Here is a 6,688-nt window from a genome sequence, read left to right as displayed (position 1 = left end):
ACCACATTCAGTTTTCTATCACGAACATGCAAAACGCTTTGCACTCGTGCAGAAAAAACTAAACAACGCAACGCAATCGGAGACAAAACTGACTGAAATAGCATGTGCACTCAAGCGGGTTTCCCCGCAATGCACCCGCAACGCATCCGGACAAAATCTGTGATGCCCACGTGAAAGGGGCCTTAAAGAAAATGGGAGGATATATTTGTTCCTGAGCGATATGCATGGCTCCACACTCTAGGCTACTGGAAGGAATCAGACAGACACAGTTGTAACTTAACCAACGTGGCATTTACTTTACTCATGTGGGGTAACAGGCATGTGGGTACAGCAGTCTTTGACAGGCCACAGGCTTAGTGGTTAAGATCTCAATGAAGACAGAGGCTTAGTTACAGGCAACAGAATAAATTGGTACACTGTCTCTAAGAGGCAGCAGATATATTACTGTCCTTTTAAGAAGTAAAAATTCTCTCTCCCTGGGCAACAATACTTTGGCTTATGTTTCCTCAGAGTGGCAGCAATGTAAATTACATGAGTAGGGTTATTGGCTAAGCTTGGGCCCTCTACAACCCATTTAACTAACCCATCCAACCCTCTCACCATCCCAAATAACCACACACAGCCACTGTTCGGATTAAATCGGCCACAGCAGCCGTTTTATTAAATAATATAAATAACATAAACATTAATAATTATAATAATAATGACATAACCATTTCACTTAGAACTGATGAGGGAGGTCGTAGAAGCCGCCTAAATGCACCTTAACTGACCAAAAACCACCATGGCAATTCCATCTTGCCCCCAGCCGCGTACCACAAGCTCGGGGACACCAACTGATAGACGCCACACCAAGCCAACCAGGTGCCCCAACTCTGAGAGTCCAGCACCACCATTGAGGCCCTCTTATTCACCTGTACCATCCAGTAGCCCCAGCTTCTATGACCTCCCCCCGCCACGACTGCCGCGACAAACAGAACTCCCTACAGTCAGTAGCACAATCCCCCCCCAAAAACGTAGAAGCTAATCTAGACTTAGAGATACCAACTTTGCGACACCCTCATCCGCAAAACCGGTACACAAATGCCCTTTGACTCCTGATCCTTAGTACTATGCTAATAAGACAAAAAATGCTATTACTATATAGTTTCCACTCTTTTTTTATATATATAAATGTAGAGCCAAGCCTCCCCTGCAACAGTAACAAACAAGGGTGGGAGGGGGGGGAGATGCTGTCTCCTGCTTATCCCAAAAATGGCGCCCGTTTTCCCGCCCCCAATTCTATTTAAAAACTCTGCCCCCCGCCTCTTCTCAAACCACTCCCCGCCTCACGTCTTCATTCATTAACCCTAACCTAACCCTAGCCCTACAAAAACCCTTATGCCGGCCTCCCCTGAACTTCGGTTCCGTCCGGCCTCATTTTATCACAACATATACCTTTCCAAGTGGCACAGCATCACACAGTCTCTAAGGCTACTTTCACACTTGTGTATTTGCCTTATCCGGCAGGGACCAGCAAAAACACTTCCGTGTTTGATAATACAAACGCCTGCATCTGTTATGAACAGATCCGGTTGTATTATCTTTAAAGGGGTTCTGCACTTTCAATTAACTGATGATCTATCCTCTGGATAGATCATCAGCTTCTGATCGGCGGGGGTCCGACACCCGGGACCCCCGCCGATCAGCTGTTTGAGAAGGCAGCGGCGCTCCAGCAGCGCCGCGGCCTTCTCACTGTTTACCGCCAGGCCGCCCGCCCACTGACGTCACGACTTGTATCAACTAGAGTGGGTGCGGCTAAGCTCTGTTCACTTGAATGGAGCTTAGCCGTGCCCACTCTAGTTGATACAAGTCGTGACGTCAGTGGGCGGGCGGCCCGGCGGTAAACAGTGAGAAGGCCGCGGCGCTGCTGGAGCACCGCTGCCTTCTAAAACAGCTGATCGGCGGGGGTCCCGGGTGTCGGACCCCGGCCGATCAGAAGCTGATGATCTATCCAGAGGATAGATCATCAGTTAATTGAAAGTGCAGAACCCCTTTAAAATAGCAATGACAGATCCACCATTAAAACCATTGTAAGTCAATGGGTGCCAGATACGTTTTGTATTGTGTCTGAGAAAACAGATCCGGCACCATTAACTTGCATTGTGTGTCATGCTGGATCAGTTTTTCTCCGGATCCCATACCACCGAACAGGTATGGAAACGCAACCAAATGGAACGGAATGCATTCTGGTTTATTCTGTTCTGTTCAGTTTTGTCCCCATTGACAATGAATGGGGACAAAACGTAAGTGTTTTTCTCCAGTATTGAGATCCTCTGCCGATCCTCTGCCATAAGAAAAACGCAAATGTTAAAGTAGCCTAACAGGCACTTCCATGTTGCAGTATCTCACTTCACAACCACTGCACACACACAGATCTATCACGGTATCTTTATGAAACACACAGATCAAGATGTCTCATTCTGCAGCAGATACGTGTATCTCTGCAACACATACTGTTGGTGACAGCCTGGCAGGTCTCTGACCTGTCTCTTCATAGGCTCCTTTTAGGATCTCAAAGAAAGAAGATGCAGCTCAACTACAGTTCACAGACACAGCGCCGTCCTGTGCACGGAACTTGCCACACATGCAAGGAGGATGCACAGACTAAGCAGCTTCTCTGCCTGTCAAAGCAAGCTTCAAGCCCTCTGTGATATTCTGCTTCCATTGCCCTAGCAAATCCCTGAGGTTTTGAACCTTTTTTTTCCAGTAGCAACTGTCAGACGTTCCCGCAACAGGTGGCAGGAGATCTGTGAGACTGGCAACATGTGATTTGATCTGACATGTTTTCCGTTTGGATCAAATGACATCTGTGTTTCTGGTGCTTGCCACACATTCTTTCCCCAGGTGTGGCTATTAGGGTCATTTAACCTTCTCGATTTATAGTTGCTTCTCCCACAATGCGGTGTGGTTTATAGCTTCTGTTTGGACCTTTGGATAGATTGTGGTTGGATCTCAGCTGAGTTCATGGTGCTTACATTGCTCCTTTGAAGTTAAGTCTTTCCTTTCCCTTTTGTATTTTGTTTGGGTTCTGTGTGTTGCAATTCCCTATTGTTTGTATTAGGCATGAAGGAGACCCCTGTTCGTTCTTCCTTTTGGATAAACAGGTAGTCTTGTCCTTGCCATTAGTACCAGGGTTCTATAGGACTTGATAGGACTCTAGGTATTCCTGTGTATGAACTCACCTACCTTTGGGGTCTGTTCATACTAGTAGTCAGTCAGGATTTGGGTTAGGGTTTTCACTAGGAGGTGTCCATTTTCCTTCCCAAGTTCTCAGGTCTGATTCCCTGTTACCCCCCTTCCCTCCTATGCTCGGTGTGGTGTTTCCTTCTACACCGAAGCGTGACATTATATACCGCCAAAACCGTAATTTTTTTGTTTGTTTGTGTACAGCCATGGATCCTTTTGCTGCACTGGCAGGTCAGCTGCAAGGGCTATCTTTGCAGGTAACTCGACTGTCTCCAGATGCAGAAATCACAGGCTGTTAGTGCTGGTGGTAGTGGTGGAGACCAGGCCTATCTGGAGCCTAAAATTGCCCTCCCAGACAGATTTTCTGGGGGACGTGATAATTTCATTTTGTTTAGGGAGGCATGCAAACTGTATTTTAGGTTACGTTCACACTCATCTGGGGATGAGCATCAGATAGTTGGTGTGGTCAATTTGTTGCTTAAGGGGGACGCTCAGTCATGGGCTTTTTCTCTGCAGTCTCTCCGGTCAGTAGATTCATTTTTCGAAGCTTTGGGTCTTATCTATGATGATCCGGATTGGACCTCTCTAGCCGAAACCAAGCTGCGCGGCCTTCTTTAGGGTGATCGTTCCATTGATATTTATTGCTCTGAGGTTAGGAGGTGGGCTACGGATATGGAGTGGAACGATCCTGCCCTCCGTAGCCAGTTTTGTCAAGGGTTATCAGAGAGGCTGAAGGACGCTTTGGCCTTTCATGAAACCCCAGGGTCTCTGGAGGCTGCTATGTCTCTTGCTATACACATTGATAGACGCCTTGATCCGTAATCCATCTGCACCACAAAAAAGTAGTGCATGTGCTTTTTTTTGCAGTGCAGAGACACTAAGATAAACCCCACGGAAGCACTCTGAAGTGCTTCCGTGGGTTTCAGTGCCTCGATTCCGCACAGGACCTTTCGGATTGTGGACCCATTCAAGTGAATGGGCCTACATCCGTTATGTAGGGTGCACACAGCCAGTGCCTATATTTTGTGGACCCACTGTTTGGGGGCGGCAATACGTGCACGGCCAGGTAGCGGCCTTGTGTATAAGCCCTTATTTACACGTGTTTATTATTTCCATCAGTGATTGTGAGCCAAATCCAGGTGCAAGTCTAAACCCAGAACAGGTGCAGATCTTTCCCTTATATCTTATGTCTGTGGAGGCTCCAATCCTGGTTTTGGCTCACAATCACTGATGGAAATCACTGACCAAACACTGACGTGTGAATGAAGCCTTAGGCCTTATGCACACGGCCGTTGTGCGGTCGTTCTGTGTATTGGGGAAATCAATGCACGGACAACATCCATGCGCGACTGGGACGGATCGAGAGCCATTCAACTTGAATGGGTCCATGATCCATACGCACTGAAAAAAAAATAGAACATTTTTTGCGGTGCGCAAGCACGGACAGAAACACCACGGAAGCACTCCGTAGTTCTTCCGTGGGGTTCCGTGCCTCTGTTCCGCTTATATCTCTGCTCTCTCTGACTTCAGTTGTAAACAGTGGAGGAGTTATCAGTGATTCATAGCCTTCCATGTATTAGTGTATATACATAGCTCTTTCTCAGACTGCTGTACATGGGGGTGGTCTTAAGTTCACACTTAACAGACATTTATGTATAAATTACAAGTTTACAAGCTTTCCCTGCGAAATAAATGAGCCCTCACACAGCTCTGTTTGCAGAACAGTAAAAATGTTCTGAATTATATTATTTAGTGTTTGTTATTTAATCCCCCTGAACCACCAGAGATACTACCTATTAACCCATAATCATCCTAGACCACCATGGATAACGATAAATATTTATTACTTAATCACTCTAGACAACCAGAGATACTAGGTTAATCACAAAGTTACTGTAGGTCACTAAGGATATTACAAGAATACATATAGGAATTTCTAACCCCTTAACAACCATATTTAAACTTGTGTATTCTTCTAGATAACAACCTAGAATATACATAATTGGGAGTGGAATGAAAACAAGGGTAACTTTGCCATTTGTGGCTGACTATAATAAACCCAGCCGTGCCCAAGACCGCAGAAGTGAACTTCATCTAGAGCAGGCATGCTCAACCTGCGGCCCTCCAGCTGGTTGAGCATGCCTGCTCTAGAGCATTGGCCCTTCCTTTGTCTACCTGGGACTTATGGTACTCAGATACACCCAAGGACCTACAGTAGGACTGAATTTCACAACAAGCAGATGGCTACAAAAATCACTTAAATAAAGCACATATCAACACTGGTTGAAAATAACACACCGAATCATAGGTAAATGACAGGAACTGAGTGTTGTAGGTCATGTAAAGAGGATATAATCTAGTAATGGAGTGGATGACAGATGGGTGGTATATATGTAAAAAGCGGATGTATGAAAACAAACATGAAATGGGTTTTGAAGTTCTTTTAAACGGATGATCTATCCTCTGGATAGATCATCATCATCTGATCGGCGGGGAACTGACACCCGGGACCCCCGCCGATCAGCTGTTTGGGAAGGCAGCTGCCCTCCAGTAGCACCATGGCCTTCTATTGGTAACCCTCAGGCCCAGTGACGTCTGGACTAGTACCCCTAAGCTCTGTTCACTTGAATGAAGCTTAGGCACGCCCAGGCCAGTCAGGGCCGGCGCCACCAGTAAGGCGACTTAGGCAGTCGCCTAGGGCACCATTTAGCAGGGGGAGCCCGTTGAGGTAAAAAAAAAAAAAAATTGGTTATGTAGGTTCGGGCGGCCGGCCGGCGGCGCCCCTCATGCTGAGCCTCCTGAGCAGCCGGCTCAGTGCTGCGCAGCCTGCCTGCGCCTGCTGACTGCTGTGTGGTTAATGGAGCGTGGCCGAGCTCTGTTCGGTCCGGTGTACAGGAGCATTTGTTTCCTGTACCCGGCCGGACTGACAGGAAGTACACACTAAGTGAGCACTTCCTGTCAGTCCGGCCGGGTACAGGAAACAAAAGCTCCTGTACTGCGGACCTAACAGAGCTCGGCCACGCTCCATTAGAGGTGACAAGGGGGAGGAAATGAGAGTGACAGGGGGGGGGGAGTAGAATGAGAGTGACAAGGGGGGAGTAGAATGAGAGTGACAAGGGAAGGCGGGAGAAGAGAGTGACAAGGGAGGGGGGATTAGAGAGTGACAAGGGAGAGGGGGAGAATGAGAGTGACAAGGGGGGGTGAGAAAGAGAGTGACAAGGGAGGGGGGGGAGAATGAGAGTGACAAGGGAGGGGGGAGAATGAGAGTGACAAGGGAGGGAGAAGAATGAGAGTGACAAGGGAGGGAGAAGAGAGTGACAAGGGAGGGGGGAGAAGAGAGTGACAAGATAGAGGTGGAGAATGAGATTGAGCGACAGGGAGGTGTAGTAAGATATTGCACAATGGAGGGGGAGAAAGAGAGTGACAAGGGAGGTGGGGAGAGTGACAAGGGAGGGGGGGA

This window comes from Bufo gargarizans, chromosome 8 (genome assembly GCF_014858855.1).
Source record: "Bufo gargarizans isolate SCDJY-AF-19 chromosome 8, ASM1485885v1, whole genome shotgun sequence".
Lineage (NCBI taxonomy): Eukaryota > Metazoa > Chordata > Amphibia > Anura > Bufonidae > Bufo > Bufo gargarizans.
The sequence above is the reverse complement of the archived record's forward strand: the minus strand, read 5'-3'. Positions refer to the sequence as shown.